Source organism: Leucoraja erinacea, chromosome 12 (genome assembly GCF_028641065.1).
Source record: "Leucoraja erinacea ecotype New England chromosome 12, Leri_hhj_1, whole genome shotgun sequence".
Lineage (NCBI taxonomy): Eukaryota > Metazoa > Chordata > Chondrichthyes > Rajiformes > Rajidae > Leucoraja > Leucoraja erinaceus.
In genome coordinates this window covers 38,857,384-38,878,508 of record NC_073388.1, presented here as the reverse complement: position 1 = coordinate 38,878,508, position 21,125 = coordinate 38,857,384, and the positions used below count along the sequence as shown (strand labels likewise).

The 21,125-nt window shown below is 43.0% G+C and overlaps 1 protein-coding gene across 9 annotated transcripts in view; it reads left to right on the top strand.

The window, feature by feature from the left end:
* The window catches only part of LOC129702280 (transcription factor Sox-3-like), a 94,862-nt gene that overhangs the window by 62,040 nt on the left and 11,697 nt on the right, over positions 1 to 21,125 (top strand). For 6 of the 9 annotated variants that reach the window (XR_008724359.1, XR_008724356.1, XR_008724357.1 and 3 more), the window contains exon 2: positions 3,525 to 3,841. The exons of 2 other annotated variants lie outside the window; for them this stretch is intronic. The gene's annotated coding sequence lies outside the window, so the exon portion shown is untranslated. The remainder of the gene's footprint in view (positions 1 to 3,524; positions 3,842 to 21,125) is intronic. One more of the 9 variants, XM_055643987.1, reaches the window with a different exon arrangement.

Genomic DNA, 21,125 nt, shown 5'->3' with positions numbered 1-21,125 from the left:
GAAGATAGTTTTTTTTTTAAATAAACTGTACCCACCACGCTTAAAGCAAGGAGAGGAAGGTGTCGTTTGCAGTTTTGGGGTTACCTGCGCAGAAATGTACTATAGTCGGCTCGATTGCCCTCGGCCGACTGCTCATCGGTCTAGATTTATTGCCCCAGATTGGGTTGGAAATTGTGTGGTTTATTCTCTGGAGATTGCAACTCTTTGCTAGCCGCGCTCAGGAGCAGGTGCTTCTTCTGCAAGTGTGGGCAAACTCGTTCGCCTAGCCGCGATTGAAGAGTGAATTAATTGTGAGGCCAGAATTTTTTTTCCCTCTCTTGTAGAGCGGTGTAGGGCGAGCTTTGCCTCGCTCAGAGGCAGCTGAAAAGTTTTCCCCCCCCCCCCCCCCCCCCCGTGAAATACGTAAACCTCTAACTCTACAAGTACTGGGGTGAAGGCGGAGGGTGGACCGTGTAGGTTAGTCGGCTTCATTTAAAATCTTTAAATCTCTTTCATTTAAAAAAAAAATAGCATGGACACGGAATGGCCGTTTAAAGGTGATCTGAAGTTTGAGTAATTTGAGGATTTAACAACTAATAATTGCAATCCCAGCCGCTGGTTTTTCCATTAGGTTGTCTATATTTCATAACCATCCCAGATTTGAAAATACTATCTCTCAAACTGCAGCGAGACACCAACGGCGTTTCTGAAGTGACTTCTTAAATAAAGTGGATGTACGGCGAATGAGTCGCTGTAGTTTTGGTGAATGATCCTGGCCTGAATGGTCGGCGATTTGTTTTGTCATGCATCTTATAATTCTCATTTTGTCTTGGGATTTATTGGGAGGACAGTATTTTTACGTGTGGATGTCAGAAACACGTTAAATATGGCAAATGTTTAAGCTTTAAACGTCTTCACGCTTGAAGACATTGTTGAAATTTAAAAAGTTTACGTCTCAACTTTCTTCACTAAATTATCCCATCATCGTTAGATATGTGATGTGCAGCACCAGAAATTATCTGAGCAAATTCTTTAAGACCAGTAACAAATTATTTTGTCCCTCCATCCCCGTGACTTCTGCCTGCTGTAATTAAAAGCATCTGACTATTCAATTGGAATCCGACCTTGTCCAAAATCATTCGGGGACCCTATTAGAGACGAGTACAATGTGACTTTTTTCAGTGGTTTCGATCAATGAATGCCAATGATAGAACCAATGATTAGGCCAAAGGTTTTTGGTGAGAAGTTTTTATTTTAAGAATGGGACTCCAGAATGTAAAAGTTCGCTGTATGAATGTAGCTGCGAGCATCGCTGTATTTGTAAAACGCCGTATCTTCCACAAATCCTCCATCTGCCAGTGTTTATTAACTCACGCGTGTAATTCCGTTTCAGATTCCGGGTGTAGTTAGGGGGAGATCGAACATTTTCTAGTTGCATTGCTCCTTGCTTAATCGAATGAAAACCGGGCGAGTTTGCACAGCGCGTTTTTCGTTTAGTTTACTTTAGACTTTTCCCTCATTGAGCACCATAGGTTGCGGGAGAGCTGGGACTGTTCGGAAGCAGTTTCGCAAACCGCGGGTCCGGTTACTGATTCGCACACATTCTTCCGGGGGGGGGGGGGGGGGGGGGGACACACATGGAAATGGGGCTCGCGTTATTATAGCGAACTTGGTTACCCCCTCCTTCCTCCCTCCTCCCCTCCAAATTGTTAATTGACCCTGAGGCAGGTTGACCCCGGGGGCATCTGTGTTAGCGGATGCAACTATAAACAGCTAGCCAAGACATCTAACGCGGCCACAACGCCTCTTGCACACTTGTTCAGTTCCTGGGCTTTCGACCTTCCAAAACACCTCAATGCGACACTGCCCCACACAGAGCTGGCGAATCCCCTTGAGACCATTAAGGACGCAAAAGGCCCAAAGAAAGGAAATTATTTCCCCCTACTCTGAATCCAGTTAACCAGGTACCCGTCTGACTCGAGCGAAGACCTTGTCCGTGATCCAATAAGTAATGGTCTTTGCTCCAATTTAAACTTGGGTTTACTTGGAACCCTTTACATTGAGTAGAGCCGCGGCCATTCCACTGGTGCCCGTGCTCTCCCGGGGCAGGAATCGAACTCGAGCGAAACGGGGCTATGGACCTCCTCGACTGCTCCTGCAGACGGAAACTGAGGGAACAAGTGCTTCTTAATAATATCTGTCGCCTCCAAAGGACATTTGTCTTTCCAAATAAAAAAAATCCTCACCTGCATTAAAGTAAGATGTCGGCGGTGTTTTAACTGGATTCTTGGTAATCGTTATTGCGAATTTTCCGGTGGGGGCTCATCCGCGACGATTTTGTTTTGGAGTGGCTTTGGGAGAAGAGAGGTTGGGTATTAGAATATCTCCCTCCCCCTCCCCCTCTCCCTCTTCCCATCTCCCCCTTAAACCATGTCCGCAAGTCGAAAACACATTCAAAATTTGGGACTGAGAAATCTTTGAAATTTCTGAATTCAAAGGAGTGCAACGAAATTTGCGTTTCTTGTAATCCAACGCTAATTGCAATCCGGGACATTTAACGCGACATCCAGGCTTTTGCAAGAATTTCCAAACATTAGTACGCGCAACATCTAGTCCAAATCTTCGCCGCATATCCGCTCCTAAATCTCCCCAAATTGCGCGCAGTTATCGAATTTCGGTTATTTTTTTGGTACAAATCGCGCCCGTTAATTGGCGGCAAATTACACAACAGCTGCCCGCGTAACCATTTTCAAATGATAAAATCTGAAAATAAATTGGTGGGCAAAGTGCACGGTTTTAAGTTGTTTGTGGTACAACTTTCATTGACCACGCTTGGGTCTTGGAAATAATAGTGATAGTGAAATATCTCGGTGCCTCTGGGCTTGGTTCTATAGATGTATTCAACACCGGCCTCTGATCTTGTTAGGCATCTATGTGTTTGAGCCAAAAACACTACGTGAGCGTGTTTGCGGGAAAGTCCGTTGCAAGTGTTCTCTCGATTAAAGCAATCGTCCCGACTGATGATCGTAACTCTGTCTAATTCAGATAATCCCGCTAACTCTCCGTTCTGTTAAACTTGCATTTCCATTTCTGTTTGAAACATATTCCATTGGGGGAAAGGAAGACACCTCGTCAAGAAGTATTGTTATATCTTAATTTAACATTTAAGAGAAAACTCAAAATATCAGTAATTACGCAATAATACTCTTAAATTGGATGAAACCTTTTATCTTTCGTCTAACAAATGACCGACAGATTGTTTGGAATATTATGAGGTTAATTTTGGTTCTGAGAAGTCTCGACCCGAAACGTCTCCCATTCATTTTCTCCAGAGATGCTGCATGGCCCGCTGAGTTATTCTAGCTTTTTGTGTTCATTTGAGGTTAACTTTGGTTCGTTGGCTATAATGGGGTTGGGAATTCAGCGTGGTCCTCCAATAGCCTATACAAATGCAGAATTTAACAGTAAATCCAATGCCCAGAATTGGCAACTATAACTATTTCTCGAAGTATTTTCCTCCGATTATTTTGTCTCTCGATTTGCAGGGTACGATAAAGGTTGTCAATGTGACTCCCGGGAAGAAATCGCCGGATCAAGAGGTGGATTCAAACACTGATAGTTGACGGAAATGCCGGCTGTGGAAATTGCAAGTCGTGGTATCTCGACCTTGTCACAAATTATTGGGTAGTTCACACATTAATAAAGCCTGCGTTTACCCAGGCTATTACTTCCAATGGAATTCTAGCGCCTTGGAGTTCTCTAACGTTCTGTTGTTCATATAAATGTAGTAAAAGTGCGCACAAGCTGCGGAAGATGGCCATGAATCGCTGGATAATTTTTCTTTAACGATGCAACTTTCAAAGTAAGTGCAAATAACTCGGGTTCCAACACTCAGCACATCGTTATAGCAGCGTGGTCTGATGAGAGGTCGGTCCTTAATTCGGTGGGATGAGTTGAACAAACTGTCTAATGTTAGAATTGAAAACCATTCTCCATCTCCCCTTCCTGAATTAAAATATGGGTTCAGTATTCAGTGCTGTTCACCTTGTTATAGAAAATGTGTTGTTCAGCTGGAAGGAGTGCAGGCAAATATTCAGGAGGACGGTGCCAGGACTCGAGGGCCTGGGCTATCGGGTCGAGCAGGCTATGACTTTATTCCTTGGAGCGTAAGAGGCCGAGGGGTGATCTTATAACAGGTGTATACAACCATGAGGGGAAGGGATAGGATGAATGCAGAGTCTTTTTTCCCCAGAGTATGTGAATCAAGAACTAAAGGGCATAGGTTTATGGTGAGAGGGGAAATGTTTAATAGGAACCCGATGGGAAATTATTTTACACACAGGGTGATGGCTATATGGAATGAGCTGCCAGACCAGGTAGTCGAGGCAGATACAATAACAACATTTAAAATACATTTGGACAGGTACATGGATAGAAAAGAGTCAGAGGTATGTAAGCCCAGTGTGAGCAAATGGGAATAGCTTAGGTGGGACATCTTGGTCGACATTTCAAGAGCCTCGACATTTCAAGCGTGCCCTCTTAAATTAAAGCTAAATAAATAACGAAGGAGCCAACAGTAAATTGTCAAAATGAAGGCAAATAAAATGAGATCTAATTCCTGATAGATTCTGTGAAATCCGATACAATGACCAGACAGAGCCGTGACACACCATACAGTAAACATGAGAACTGCCGGAGTGGTTTCACTGCTTTGTTAGATATTTTATTTGTGTTTTCATATCTACGCCTCGTCCAGGGGGGAAACAGAGTGGTAGTCTGGAGTGTTCTGTGCACTAATCGACAGGCCGCAATGCGACCGTTCATTCCGTGATCTTAACCACCTTTTGCCGGTGTTGTGTAAGACTTGAGGAACAGCAGACGCTGGAAACTTGAACAAAGTAACGCAGTGCTGGGGGAACTCAACGGATCAGACAGCATCTGTGAAATTTCTGACCGGGACACTTCTTCAGATGGGGTGAACGCACGGGGGGGGGGGGGGGGGATGGGAGAGAAATGGGGGGACGGGGGGGGGGGGGAGGGGGGGGGGGGGGGGGGTGGGGGGTGAGAGAGGGGGGGGGGGGGTGAGGAGAGAATGGGGGGGGGGAGAGAGATGTCAGGCAGAGACAGATGATATCACCGTTGGAGATGGTTTAATGGGAGCAATTAATTGAGGGGAGGGAGACATTGGGAGGATTTAAACGCAAGGACCAGGACCAGGAATAAACTAGTATCCAAACTAGAAGACTAATATTTGCTGGGGAATTTTTAAACACAAATCTATTGCCTTGCTATAATTATATTAGAGTCTAGAGCAAAACACGTAGTCAGCGGGTCAGGCAACATCTGTGGAGGGAATTTGGACCGGGACCTTTCTGTAGACCGATGAAATGTTCACTGTCCATCCCTTCCACAGATGCAGCTGGATCCGCTAAATTACTCCAGCACTATTTGTTCTTATAAGTAGGGCGAGTTTTATGGGCTGCCATTACACATAAAACTGTTGGGGAGCGCAGGTTATAGATTTGAGTATAGGAGCAAGGAGGTTCTACTGCAGTTGTACAGGGTCTTGGTGAGACCACACCTGGAGTATTGCGTACAGTTTTGGTCTCCAAATCTGAGGAAGTACATTATTGCCATAGAGGGAGTGCAGAGAAGGTTCACCAAGACTGATTCCTGGGATGTCAGGACTGTCTTATGAAGAAAGACTGGATAGACTTGGCTTGTACTCGCTAAAATTTAGAAGATTGAGGGGGGATCTTATGGAAACTTACACAATTCTTAAGGGGTTGGACAGGCTAGATGCAGGAAGATTGTTCCTGATGTTGGGGAAGTCCAGGACAAGGGGTCACAGCTTAAGGATAAGGGGGAAATCCATTAAAACCGAGATGAGAAAAAACCTTTTTCACACAGAGAGTGGTGAATCTCTGGAACTCTCTGCCACAGAGGGTAGTTGAGGCCAGTTCATTGGCTATATTTAAGAGGGAGTTAGATGTGGCCCTTGTAGCTAAGGGGATCAGAGGATATGGGGAGAAGGCAGGTACGCGATACTGAGTTGGATGATCAGCCATGATCATATTGAATGGCGGTGCAGGCTCGAAGGGCCGAATGGCCTACTCCTGCACCTAATTTCTATGTTTCTATCCGGTCTCTATTGGAATGTGGTTCATGACTAGGACCTTCCGACTCCGAGAAGGGAATATTTGCACTGAACCCAATCGATTGGATCTTTTGGTTTTCTACAAAACAACTTGCCATGGGCCTGAGCAAAACACGACGAGTTAGAGGTACTTGGTGGGTCAGGCAGCATCCCTGGAGAAAGGGGAAACAAGGGGACGTTTAAGCTCCAGAACCATTCTTCTGGCTTTTTTTTTCTCCAGAGATGCCGCCTGATCTGATACATTTGGTGACTATCTCTGAGACGGAAAGGTCTGGAGTCTGAAGAAGAGTCTAGTCTAAGCATTCACTCCATAGATGCCTCCTGATACAACTGAGTTACTCCAGCACTTTCCGTTTTCCCCAAGATTCCAGCATCTGTAGTTCATTTTGTCACCACCTTGAAGTGGCTCTAGCCTTCTCCACCGTGGGTGGCCTCACTGTACATTGACTATTCGGCATCTCCTCAAGGGGATGTTGGTGGCAACAAGAGAATTGCAGAGGTTATTCAAGGCATCAGATCTTTGCTCGCCAGCATCCACCCGTACAGATCCTGCCAGCAACTCTTTAGTAATCAAAAGGCTGATCAATACCGTTGTACTCCAGCACCACTGTGATTAAAGTCCTGGTTTGGATTTGTGTATTTATAAAATGATGAGAAACATAGATTGGGTAGATAGTCAGAACCTTTTTTCATTCTCCAGGGTAAATATGTCAAAGTTTACAGGGCATAGCTTTAAGACAAGAGGAGCAAAGTTTAAAGGAGGTGTGTGAGGCAAGTTCTTTTTTTTGTTTTTTTTATACATGGGGGGGGGGGGGGGGGGGGGGGGGGGGGGGGGGTAGATTGGGGTGCTTGGAAGGTGCAGCCAGCGGTGGTGGTGGAGGCAGATACAACAATGGCATGTAAGAGGCTTTTAGTTAGGCACATGGATATGCAGGGAAATGGATCACATGCAGGCAGTGGAGATTAAATTATCTTGGCATCATGTTCAGCATAGACATTGTGGGCCGAAGGGCCTGTTGTTGTGTTGTTCTATGTTAACTCTGCCCCTACCAGGTAAATCTATTTGCACCCCCTAATTCCAAAGACATCACATCGTTTGTGCACCCTATTTATCCAGAGGTGCTTCCAAGTCTTGCTCTTGCTTTGAAAACATTTCCCACAGCTATTGTTCTTACAATGTGTTGTTGATACTCTTGCAGAAATACTTTACGTCATTCAGTTGTGTCAGTGGATGTCAGTTTCGCTCCGGAGGCAAAGGTGGTGGGTTCAAGTCTCAGCTGAAGAAGAACTGAAGGACAGAATGATGGAAGAGTTGTCCTTTGGATTATATAATAACCTATATCTCCATAGACTTAGAAATGTCCCTGGAACTGCTCATGGGTGTAGAGATGAGGGAATTCTGGGATATGGATCGCATGCAGGCAGAGTTTTATAGTGGGTTGAAGGGCCTGCTCCACTCCCCTATTACTCTAAAATCACCTTTCAATTAACATGTTTAAGACCAAATTGATTAGCCATTTTGTCCCAAATTGGCCATTAAGTTCTCTCACTAAAGGAGTAAAACTGGTGCTCACCTGCAATGGAATGACTTTGAATGTACTGAGAATGTATCCTCTTTAATGAAAATAGAATCATGGAATGTATAGCATAGGGTAGGTTAATTGGTCCAAATACTATGAACAGGGCTGCAATAAAAGATTGTTTGCCTTGTCTCTTCCCTCAATATGTGCACAAATGTTTCCTCTTCTAAACCAATATCCAAGTCGTGGGGTGGTGGAGGCAGATATGACCGGGACATTGGAGACTATTAGATAGGTGGGGAATGGAGGGATATGGATCACATGGAGGCAGAAGAGATTGGTTTAACTTGGCATCATGTTCGGCATGGATATTGTGGGCTGAAGGGCCTGTTCCTGTGCTACTCTTCTATGTTCTATGAACATCTAACAATTATTTTCCTTTCTCCTGTTTCCTTTCACCGAATGAGGTTGCCTCTCTTGGTGGACATGGTCCTGGTGATATCACAAGCCTTGCCCCACCCAGCAGCCAATCCACTTCAGACCAACAGTAATGTTCACAAAGATACACACAAAGTGCTGGAGTAACTCAGCAGGTCAGGCAGTATCTCTGGAGAACATGGATAGGTGACGTTTCATGCTGGGAACCTTTTTCAAAGATGTTTCTAATATAATGCCCTTGTCCCACTTAGGAAACCTGAACGGAAACCTCTGAAGACTTTGCGCCCCACCCGAGGTTTCCGTGCGGTTCCCAGAGGTTTTTGTCAGTCTCCCTACCTGCTTCCACTACCTGCAACCTCCGTCAACCACCTGCAACCTCCAGGAACCGCACGGAAACCTTGGTTGGGGCGCAAAGTCTCCAGAGGTTTCCGTTCAGGTTTCCTAAGTGGGACAGGGGCATTAGAATCGATGAACTGCAGATGCTGGTTGATACCAAAGATAGACACAAAGTGCTGGAGTAACACAACAGGTCAGGCAGCATCCCTGGAGAAAAAGGATGAGTGACATTTGGGGTCAGAACCCTTCTTCAGACTGAGATGTTTCTCAAGAGATGCTGCCTGGCCTGCTGAGTTACTCCAGCACTTTTTGTGGCTATCTTTGTTTCTAATATTGTTTTAATTAATACACAAAACCAGCCAAAGCAAAAAAATAGTTTATTTCCTCCCAATTATTTACTCGGAGAAGATTAGATTTTAATTGGGACACCAGGTGTATTGGCAACTCTACCTTGTAGTCAAAGCAAGTGCACGGCAGGTAGCATTTATTACCAAGTCCACATATTATATGTCTGAACATATTCTATGGGAGGAGACAGCAATACAATGAAATGTCAATAGCAACCACCACTGGGACTGCCTTCATGTTAATAATTTAATATAGATTAAAGAGCATTACACTGAGTTAATATTTGGACAAAATAATGATCCTCTAAAGCAGCTGTTTAATTTAATTTGATTTAAAACAGCAGGCAAAATATATAAATACAGGATTAGCAGCGTAATCATGTTATGTACGAGCCGGTTAATTGTTTTGCTCCCATGATACGAAGGACTTCTAATTTCCTGAAATACTTTTCTTTGTTATTGATTTGTAAAGCATTGAACGTTCGAATGCAAGCAAACTTGCATTTCTTGAGCTGCCTTCATGACGACTTGAATTAAATTGCCAAATTAGACAATAAGATATATTTTTGAAACATCTGGTGTTTCCAGCCAATTTAGCCTAGTTTATTTAGTTTAGTTTATTGTTACGTGTGAAGAAATTTCTGCAGCGGAATCGCCCATAAATATCAATATTAATCACTATTAATTGTAATAATGTAAATGAATATTGACCCCAGTAAATTCATTGATCCTTTACAAATTTATGTGCCCACTGCCTGGGGTGGCCCCAAAGTGCACCCCTGAAATAGAGAGGGTGCAGAGGAGATTTACTCGAATGATGCGTGGTTTTGGGATATTAGTTACAGGGAGAGGTTAGACGGACCTGGATTGTTATTGCTGGAACACTGGAGGTTGAGATGAGGCAAGATAGAAATACTTAGGATTATACAGTAAGAGGCATAGCTAAGGTTTAGTTTTAGTTTAGATCAGTGATTCCCAACCTGGGTCCATAGAAAAAATTGGGGGTTTAGGGGGCCACAGGTTCAATGAAGGGGGCCTCTTTTTTTCCGCTAATAATGTCAGGGGGGGCCACAGACAAATTAAAGAGCCCAAGGGGGCCATGAACTAAAAAAGGTTGGGAACCACTGGTTTCGATTATTATTGTCATGTGTACGGAGGTATAATTTTGTTGTGTGCGATCCAGCCAGCCAAAAGACTATACATGATTACTATCAAGCTCTCCACCGTGCACAGACACAGGATAAAAGGTATGATGTTTTGTACAAAATAAAGTAATGTTCCCCAGGATAAAAATATCAAATACTAGAGGCCATAGCATTAAGGTGAGAAGAGCAAAGTGCAAAGGTGATGTGCGGGGCGAGTTTTTTACCCAGAGGGTGGTGAGTACATAATTCCTCTAGGGAGGAGGCAGGCACAATAGTGGCATTTAAGGGAATTTTAGATAGGCACATGGATATGCAGGAAATGGAGGGATTTGGATTATTTGCAGGCAGGTAAGAGTTGGTTCTTGGCATCATGTTTAGCACCAACATTATGGGCTGGAGGGCCTATTCCGTGCTCTAATGTTCTCTGTTCTATACTGTATAATTTTGATTACCTGAAAACAGTGGGAGATCGTAAATTCTGCCTGATAGGTGTCACTTTAATGGATATCTGCATATTTCAATTACATAATTGTGTTCATTTTATAGGTTGTGAGTGCTTCAGGCAATGCTATAATTTATTGCCCATCAGTTATGGATCTTGAGGAGGTGATAGTCACTTCCCTGAAGCTTAGCAGTCCATGAGGTGAAGGGAATTAGACCCTATTGACTGCACAGTGGCACATATGGTAGTGCTGCTGCCTCACAGCACCAGAGACCCAGGTTCAATCCTGACCTCAGGTGCTGTCCTACACACTAGGTACAATTTACTATTTTATTGCATGTGACTGCGTGGGTATTCTCCAGGTGCTCTGGTTTCCTCCCACATTCCAAAGATGTGCAGGTTTCTAGATGCATTTGCCTCTGTAAATTGCCCGCACTGTGTCAGGAGTGGATGAGAAAGTAGGATGACATAGAACTAGTGTGAACAGGTGATCGATGATTGGAATAAAGAATTGTAGATGCTGGTTTATACCAAAGATAGACACAAAGTGCTGGAGTAACTCAGCAGGTCAGGCAGCATCTCTGGGGAACATGGGTTGGTAACATTTCAGGCAGGACCCGATCCGAAACACAACCCCGCCTGATTTTCAGGTCTGAAGAAGAGGCCCAACCCGAAACGTCACCCATTCTTTTTCTCCAGAGATCAGCCTGACTTTGTGTCTAAGATTAATGGCCAGTAGCGACTCGATGGGCCGAAGAGCCTGTTTCTATGCTGTATCTCTAACCTAAAGCAAATCCCAAGAGAATTAATGAAAGGTAATGCACTGCAAGTCAGGTTGGTGTGTGACTTGTAGGAATACCTGTAGGTGGTGTTGTTCTCATGTACCAGCGGCCTTTGTCCTTGCCAGTGGCTGAACTCATTGGTATGGGAAGTCTAACTGAAATAATATCAATAGAGTAGCTGCACAGTGGCGCAGCAGTAGAGCTGCTGCCTTACAGCAGCAGAGACCCGGGTTTGATCCTGGCTACGAGTTCTGTCTTTATGGAGTTTGTACGTTCTCACTGTGACCATGTGGGTTTTCTCTGGGTGCTCCGGTTTCCTTCCTCACTCCAAAGACATTCAAGTTTGATGGTTAATTGATTTTGATAAAATTGTAAATTGTACCTAGTGTGTAGGATAGTGCTAGAATACAGAGATCACTATCGGCGCAGACTGGGGGGCCGAAGGGCGTGTTTCCGTTCTGTATCTCTAAAGTTTAATGTTTACAGATTGCTTACTTTGTATCATATGTTGTTCACACTTTCATTTCCGTGGCTAGCACCATGGATAAATATTCTGCTACAGAATCATTTGTTTTTTTGGTTTGGTTTAGAGATACAGCATGGAAACGGGCTATTCTGCCCAGCAGGTCCATGCCAACCAGCATTCACCTGTACACTAGTACTATCCTACACACTAGGGGCAATTTACAGAAGCCAATTGACCTACAAACCCACACGACTTTGGAGTGTAGGAGGAGACCGGAGCACCTATAGAAAACCCACGCGGTCAGAGGGAGAATGTACCAACTCTGTACAGACATCACCCATAGTCAGGATCGAACCTGGTTCTCTAGAGTTGTAAGGCAACAACAACTACCACTGCGCCACTGATTCAGATCAGTTTCTGGTCAACTGCAAGACCCCAGAGTGTTGATAAAGGGAGAGCCATTGTTAGCAATGCAACATTGAAAGAATAGAAGGATAATCATTTGGCCTGGTTCACCAATACTGACGATCTAGTACCAATCTTTACTTATCCCATTTGTCAGCACTTGGTCTATAAGCTGTCTACATGGTTTAGTTGAGAGATATACCATAGAACAGAGGCCCTTTGGCCCATCATGCCCATGCCAACCACCGATCACCGGTTCACACTAGTTCAATGTTATCCCACTTTTCTCATCCACTCCCTGCACACTCAGGGCAATGTTACAGCGGTCAATTAACTTATGATCCCACGAGTCTTTGGGATGTGGGAGGAAACCCATGAACCCAGTTCTCTGGTGCAGTAAGGCAGCAACTCTACCAGTTGCACCATTGTGCCACCCATGTCAAGGACTTTGTTGCACACAGATATGGAATATTTTATTTCTAAGGAGATGCAGTCATTAGCAAATGCCCCCAATGACCAGAAAGGAAAATATGGTTATTGATTTAGCAACTAAAGGTTGTGGCTCTGGTTCACAACTTTAAAGAACTCCGATAGTATGTCCGAAGAAGGATCCTGACTTGCAATGTTACCTGGTGCCGATAATTGACCTCCAACAATGAAAAGTGGCCTCCTTTGGTGTTGGATTCAACTTCAGTGGGAGAACATTTCCCCCTTAATTCCCATTGATGTTGGCAGAGCCAGCAGTAGCATGATGGGCCAAATGCTAATAAGGTCATAAGGAATAAGTGTAGACTTAGGCCACTCGGCCTTTCAAGTTTCTGCCATTCAATCATGGCTAATCTATCTCTCCCTCCTATCTCTTGTGTTGTTGAGATTTTATGATCTGTATCTTGAGTTCATCCCCTTCAATTAATAGCACTCAAAACTCACTCACAACTTGTAACTTGACTAGCAATTTAAGCCTTGAAGCAGGAGAATGGGATTGATAAAATTGAGGGCAGCATGAAGCTAATAGGCTGAATTGTCTCTTTTTATGTCGGATGGATTTATGAGAAATATGCTACTAAACTCATGTCAGTGCAAGCTCTTTACCTTGGAGATCATTTGAAAAATCATCTTATTTTGATTGTGACAATACTCTACAGAACTGCAGAGTGAATAGGAACAGGAAGAGGTTATAATCCATCTATTGGATTTAACATCAGCATTGTTTTTGTACATTTGATCCAGTTTCTCGATATCTTTGTATGGCAAAACAAAAAGATTTGCCTCAGTCTTGTAAACTAATTGACTCACGGCATCCATAGTTCCAAGTGAGAGTTCTTCTGAAGAGTTCTACTTGGTTCTGTGTGGGGGAAAAAAAGCACTATTGCTAGAAACCTCGTTTAAAAAAAAAAAGAGATAAAATGGTGGAAGTCTTGAAGAGGTCAGTTGGTTTGTGTGACAAGGAAAAGTAGCATCAAGTTACAGGCGTGACTTCATTGCGACTTAGTCTGAATGAAGATTTAAAACTGATTGCCTAATCTTGTTTCAGATGCTGACTGACCTGCTACTTGTTCCAACATTCCCCACCTTTAGTTATAGCTCCCCTGTCAATTTGCCAAGTGATCTTTCATATGTAATTTTTCCAGAGCTCTCCTATGCATCATAAGTTCAAAATAATTAATGTTTCCCCTTTAACCACATGTGTGATCTGCAAATTTTCTAAACAGCGCTAATGAAGTTTAAGGAATTGTTTATTCAAAGTAATGCATTGGTTTAGATTTTAGTTTAGAGATACAGCGTGGAAACAGGCTCTTCGGCCCACCGGTTCCACGCCAACCAGCGATCAACCCATACATTAACACTGTCCTGCACACAAGGGACATTACCAAAACCAAAACCTGTAGGTCTTTGGAATGTGGGAGAAAACCGGAACACCTCAGGCGCTGTAAGGCATAGCCAACTGGGGCGCTGCACTGGCAGCAGCCTCTGCCTACAGCCTGTCTGTCATTTCTATCTTTTTTTAAATTTTCAGTTAGTCCAAAGTCTGTTTTGGGGGGGAACTTTAACTTTTCTATGTGGGAGAGGGAGGCAGGATAAGGGGGAAACCGTTTCCCAGTCTCTTCCTGGCGGGGACGCGACTATTTCCCCGAGTCAAGTCCTCGCCCCCCACCCCGCGGCCTGCCAGCTGGATCGGAGCGGCCTTTCCTGCCGGGAACTGGACCGGGCTGCTACAGCGGCGGCGCAGCGCTGGAGTCACTGCGGAGTGGGTGATGCCTACCTGGGTCGCTGTTTGGAGCTCTGGAGCGTTGAGCCGCTGCTCCAACATCGTGGAGCTCTGGTGCGGAGAGCTTCCAACGCGGGCAGCGCTGACCGTCATCGCGGAGTCCTGGGGCGTCTTGCAGAGGGTCTCCAGCGGCAGTCTCCACCCGGTGCGGCCTGCGGATTTTGGACGCCTCCGACTCCAGTAGGAGGGGGCCGACCGTGTCCACGCTGCTGAGGACGTCCCGCAACCCTGACGTCGGACTTGTATCACCCTGGCGAGCGGTCCTGGACATCGGGCTGCCCGTAGCTGCAACTGTGGAGGGCTTGGGGAGGCCCTGACCATGAGGAACAGTGGAGGAAGAGACTGACTTTGGTGCCTTCCCACACAGTGGGAAACTTTGATTCTGCTGTGTGGGGATGTTTTATGTCAAATTCTATAGTGTGTTGTGTTCTTTATTTTTATTGTATGGCTGTATGGGAATTTCATTTCACTGTGCCATCTGGCACATGTGACAATTAAATCTATCTTGAATCTTGAATCTATTGCCCACTTATCAAACCTTCAGTTCTGTTCTTCTGGAAAGGTATCTGCACCAGGGATCACTTCAAGCTTGTACTATATCACCCCCCTCCCCCTCTAACTTATTCAACACCAGCTTGCATTCATGTAGCACCTTTCATCCCAGGATAAATCCTTCAACAGATTCTCCACATGAGCAAGTTCAAATGAGATTTGATGTCAAAGCACATGGAATATTTGGACAAGAAACTACAAGCTTTGTTTTACAGATTGGCTTGAAGGTGGAAAGGGAGGTAATTCCATTTGGGGAGGGACTTCCAAGGTTTAATATCTTAGCAGCTGAAGACACGCAAACAAGGAAAAGCATTTAGCATCATAAAGGAATAAGAAACAAGTCTTGAGGTACAGGTGAGGTTCTGAATGTTATTGGGGTTTGTGGAGGTTCTAAAGATGGAAGGAGGAACGTGAATGTGCAGCGATTTGAAAACGAGAATGGAAATTTTCAAAGTATGTCAGTGTTGGCCTTGGGCCAAGTCTTTAACAGAAGGCTGATGAATAGATTGATCCTATTACAAGTTATGTAATTGCATCAATGTTTAGGATAATGTTAATGTTGGAAGAATACTGAACATGATGGACATGGCTCAAAATTTCAACAGCAGATTGGTTGAGAAGCCCGTAAACCAAAATTTACCTTTATCACCTTCCATTTTAGATAAATTTAGAGATACAACATGGAAATAGGCCTTTCACCCCAACCAGTCCGCATCGACCAGCAATCACACAAAAACTACTTCTATCCAACATGCTGGGGCCAAGTTTACAGAGCCAATCAACCTATAAACCTGCATGTCTTTGGGATGTGGGCGGAAACCGGAGCTCTCGGAAAAACCCACACTGTAATAGGGAGAAACTCCACACAGACAGCAATAGATGTCAGGATCGAACCCACATCTCTGGCGATATAATCAGCATCTCTACTGCTGCGCCTCCCTTAACAGATTAGAAATTATTTGCTTCCTTTGAACACTTTCTTCTTATTGAGTTTCCTTCCCACATGCAGTAAGCAATTCTGAATTGAGAGAGTCAAATGAATTGTTCTCTTATAGTAACTGAGGTTATGCTTAAAGAAAGGCATGGAATGGGAAGGACTAAAAGGGAAAATTGACAAAGCGAATTAAAAGTTGAGTGACTGTACGTGTAAATGTTGATGGAGATGGGGATGAAAAGCTTTGAAGAAAATATGTTTTTTTAATTAAACATTATTTTCACACCATTGAGAAGGAGATAAAGTCTCAAATGAAGCAAACAGTTCAAATGGCTTACTTAGAAGACCGAGATCAGAACTATTTACATCTTCATGGTCCCGTTAATTATTTTTAATAACAGAACTACTTACTGCTCAGCTGATGTCAAGCAGTGTTAAATTTGCATGTTAAATTTAAATTGGTTATGACTAGGTGATCTTGAACGTTAGAAAAATTAGAGAATTAAATATACTGTGTTATGACAGTAAATTGGATAAATTGGAATGGAATAGACTGCGGTTAATGTTGCATTTTAAAATAAATGAATGGTGATATGAAGCAAATGATTTATGATTCTGTTCCTGTTCTGTGGCTGTTGTGTGTATGTTCTTCACTGTTTAATTTTGTGGGTCATCTTTCAAATTACTGAAATAATTTGACGTCCAGCATTTTTGCAATAAGGACTTTATCATATTTTGTTAATTCACGCACCCCACTGATTTTTTTTTAGATTTTTTTTTTTAACATCCAATACAAACTCTCATTCACAGGTTTTGAATTTTTATTTCATTGAGTAAAATAAATGAACATATGAGAAACATTACTGATCTGTAGACACATTGTCTCATTACAAGAGGCAGACTGAAGAAGGTCCCAAACCAAAATGTCACATACTCCTGTTGCTGATGTTCCAAAGATGCTGCCTGACCCACTGAGTTACTCCAGCTTGTTGTGTATTTTAGTTGTAAACCAGCATCGGCAGTTCTTTCCTCCAGACTTGTTGCATTACAATACATTTTATAAAAATAAAACAGCTTGTGTTAGATATGGAGTGCAAACACAGCAGTGCTTGAAAATATACAGTGCCAAATAAAATAATTTGTATTTATGAAGCAATTTTAACAGAAAAAATATTTTTGCTAGTTCAGAAGCCCAACGGACTAAACTATAGCAGAACGAGCAGAAAAGCTTTGTAAAAACTCACATTATTAGACCAGATTATTTCATCAAATTTGAGATGATCCACAAAATTAAGCAGCAAAGACATTTTAAGGAGATTTTCAGAAGGGTTTGCAATTTAGTAGTTTATCTTTAGCCACCCAACGATCTCCCTCCTGGTGACCAATTAATATTGACACTATCAATTAATACGTTTTATTTTGGTGGATAGATTAATAGAATCATTATTTTACAATTTATTTTGTTTAAATTGATAACAAAATTAGTCAAAATTATTTGCTTCTGAAAGATGTTAATACATTTTTTTAAAAGCTTAAATAGTACATGGACTATCAATTTATAGAATGTTAAAGGATTGAGAAGGTTTACTTAAATCAGTAGATCCATGATATGAAATGCAAGCAGTTAGATTCTTAATTCACACAAAAGTTTGCGAGAGGCAATAATGAGTAAGAATCTCTCTCCATTTTAAAATCAATTTTTTTCCATTTTTTTTCCACCATGGTGCAAAATATGGTTTATTATGATTTTATAGACAATAAACAATAGGTGCAGGAGTAGGCCATTTCGCCCTTCGAGCCAGAACCGCCATTCAATGTGATCATGGCTGATCATCCCCAATCAGTATCCCGTTCCTGCCTTCTCCCCATATCCCCTGACTGCTATTTTTAAGAGCCCTATCTAGCTCTCTCTTGAAAGCATCCAGAGCATCTGAGGCAGAGAATTCCACAGACTCACCACTCTCTGTGAGAAAAAGTGTTTCCTCGTCTCTGTTCTAAATGGCTTACTCCTTATTCTTAAACTGTGGCCCCTGGTTCTGGACTCCCCTAACATTGGGAACATGTTTCCTGCCTCTAGAGTGTCCAAGCCCTTAACAATCTTATATGTTTCAATGAGATCCCCTCATCCTTCTAAACTCCACAGTGTACAAGCCCAGCTGCTCCATTCTCTCAGCATATGACAGTCCTGCCATCCCGGGAATTAACCTTGTAAACCTACGCTGCACTCCCTCAATAGCAAGAATGTCCTTCCTCAAATTAGGGGACCAAAACTGCACACAATACTCCAGGTGTGGTCTCACTGGGGCTCTGTACAACTGCAGAAGGACCTCTTTGCTCCTATATTTGATTCCTCTTGTTATAAAGGCCAACATGCCATTCGCTTTCTTCATTGCCTGCTGTACCTGCATGCTTACTTTCATAGACTGATGTACAAGGACCCCCCAGATCCCGTGGTACTTCCCCTTTTCCCAACTTGATGCCATTTAGATAGTAATCTGCCTTCCTGGTTTTGCTACCTAAGTGGATAACTTCACATTTATACGCATTAAATTTCATCTGCCCACTCCCCCAACCTGTCCAAGTTACCCTGCATTCTCATAGCATCCTCCTTACAGTTCACACTGCCACCCAGCTTTGTGTCATCTTCAAATTTGCTAATGTTACTTTGAATCCGTTCATCCAAATCATTGATGTATATTGTAAATAGCTGCAGTCCCAGCATCAAGCCTTGCGGTACCCCACTAGTCACTACCTGCCATTCTGAAAGGGACCCATTAATCCCTACTCTTTGTTTCCTGTCTGCCAACCACTTCTCTATCCATGTCAGCACTCTACCCTCAATACCATGTGCCCTAATTTTGCTCACTAATCTCCTGTGTGGGACCTTATCAAATTCTTTCTGAAATGCTTTCTGAATGCTTCTGATTTTCTTTCAGTGGAAGAAATATTTTGTTATTCTACTCCCTGCTCCCATGTCTCTTTATACTTTATATCCCATTTTAAATTTAAATTAAATTAATTTTAATTTAATTTAAATTAAAACACCGTACCAAGAAAACGAAATACAGTTTTACATGTTGTGTGGACTTGCAAATTTACAGACTGAACAGTCTGGACTTTGGAAGCTTTTCCTTTGATCACATTGTTACAGTAACATTGTGTTCCCTATAACAATTATCCATAATAACAGACACAAGTGAATTTGGTGTCAGTGAAATACTGATATTATTTGTTTATATTCCAAATAGATCTAAATTTGAAATTAATGACAGTAGTAACTTGACTCTATAGAGTGCTTCAAACACTGCCACACATTGTACAGAGTAGAACGTTTGATATCAGGCTTCCTGAAATATGAGAGGAAGTGATCAAGTTGTCAAGAGCTATTATCTTGGAGTGACCCAAAGACAGAATGGGGTTCACATAGTAAGACCCTCACATGGTGGAGGAAAAGAATGTTATCACAATTTGTCATCTGCAGTTCCTTACTACACTGGAAACAGAGGCCACCCAACACTAACAGTTTTGCCCTGCGCATTGTCATTGTTTTGTTTGTTATCGTCTTTATATCAATTCCCACTTTGCTCGTGAATGGCAGAGTGATGACACTCTTGTACTTTAATACTGCTTAAGGCGGCACAGTGGCAGAGCTGGTAGACCCACTGCCTCTTAGCGCCAGGGATCCGGGTTTGATCCTGAGCGCTGGTGGAGTTTGCAAGTGGTACCTGGGACTGCGTGGAGTTTGCACTTTCTTCCTCTGACCACATGGGTTTCCTCGCCAGTCTTCTCCCACATCCCAAAGGTGTGCGGGTTTGCAGCTTAATTGGTCTCTGTAAACTGGCCCTGGTGTGTAGGGAGTGGATAAGAAAGTGGGATAACATTGAACGTGTGAACGGGAGATCAATGGTAGGCATGGACTTGGTGGGCCAGATGACGTGTTTTCATGCTGTATCTTTCAATTAACATATGCAGTTCAATTAAAATGATTTGTTCATGGGATCTAGTCTTCATTGGCAATACCAGTCATTGTTGTCTATATTTGACTACCGATGATGCAATTAAGAGTCAATTAGCCAGATAGGCTTGAAGCAATATAAAGACCAGACGAGGGAAGGATGATTGATTTAATATTTATCATCATAAGATCATAAAATATAAGAGCAGAATTAGGTCATTCGGCCCACCAAGTCTGCTCCACCATTTGAGCATGGCTGATCTATTTCTCCCTCTCAACACCATTCTCCTGCCCTCTCCCTCTTAACTTTAGATGTCATTACTTATCAAGAATCCATCAATCTACGCTTTAAATTACCCAATGACTTGGCTTCCACAACCACCTGTAGCTTCTGTGGATAGGATAGGTGACCTTTTGGGTCAGGGCCCTTCTTCAGTTTGAATACCACTATGAATAAAATACCTGATCTGACACACAATCTGTCTATTCCTTCCACAGATGCTGGCTGACCCATTCAGTTCCTCCAGCACTTTGTGTTTTACTCAAGATTCCAGCATTTCCATCATGACACTGGTTGAACTAGTAGTTGAAATTGCTTGTCGAGTTCCATACATCCCTCAATGCACTGACTAAATGGTTCGGTGGGTTAGTTAGCTGCCGTTAATTGCCCTTAGTCTGTTAGCGAGGGGCAGAATCTCATCAAGGGACTTGATGGGAATGAACATAAGATCATAAGACATAGGAGCAGAATTAGGTCATTCTGTCCATTGAGTCAGCTCCGCCATTCGATTCACCATCCTCTGGATAAAGACATTCTTCCTCATCTCCATTCTAAAGGTACGTCCTTTTATTCTGAGGCTGTGCCCTCTGGTCCTAGACTCTCCCATAACTGGAAACATCCTCTCCACATCCACTCTGTCCAGGCCTTTTTTTTTTTTTTTTTGTTAACCCATTATGTCTCCATTATTGATACTGGCACTGACATTCTGCAACTGTAGATGGCAATACTTCTATATCTGTTAACATTGTATGGTCCCCCAACACACCAAGGTACTTGTGAACTGTCATCACAGTTGTATAGTCGGAAATGTAGCAACCAATGAAGACACAGCAAGATCCCACAAACAGCAGTATGAAATGACATGGTACCGTGCTTTAGTAATGTTAGTTAGGAGATAGCAAGGAAATATGTAAGATCTCCCTTTTCATTAGAATGACGGCATGGGTATAGTCCACTTGATGAGACTATACAATATGAGGTGGTGTTAAAGTTGAATGTGTGTCACGTTAGAGAACCCACGTCCAGCAGTACAGCATTTCCATCAGTACTGTTATGTCAGCCCAGATTATCTGCTCATGTGTCTAGACCTGGGACTTCAAGCAAAGACCTACTAAATC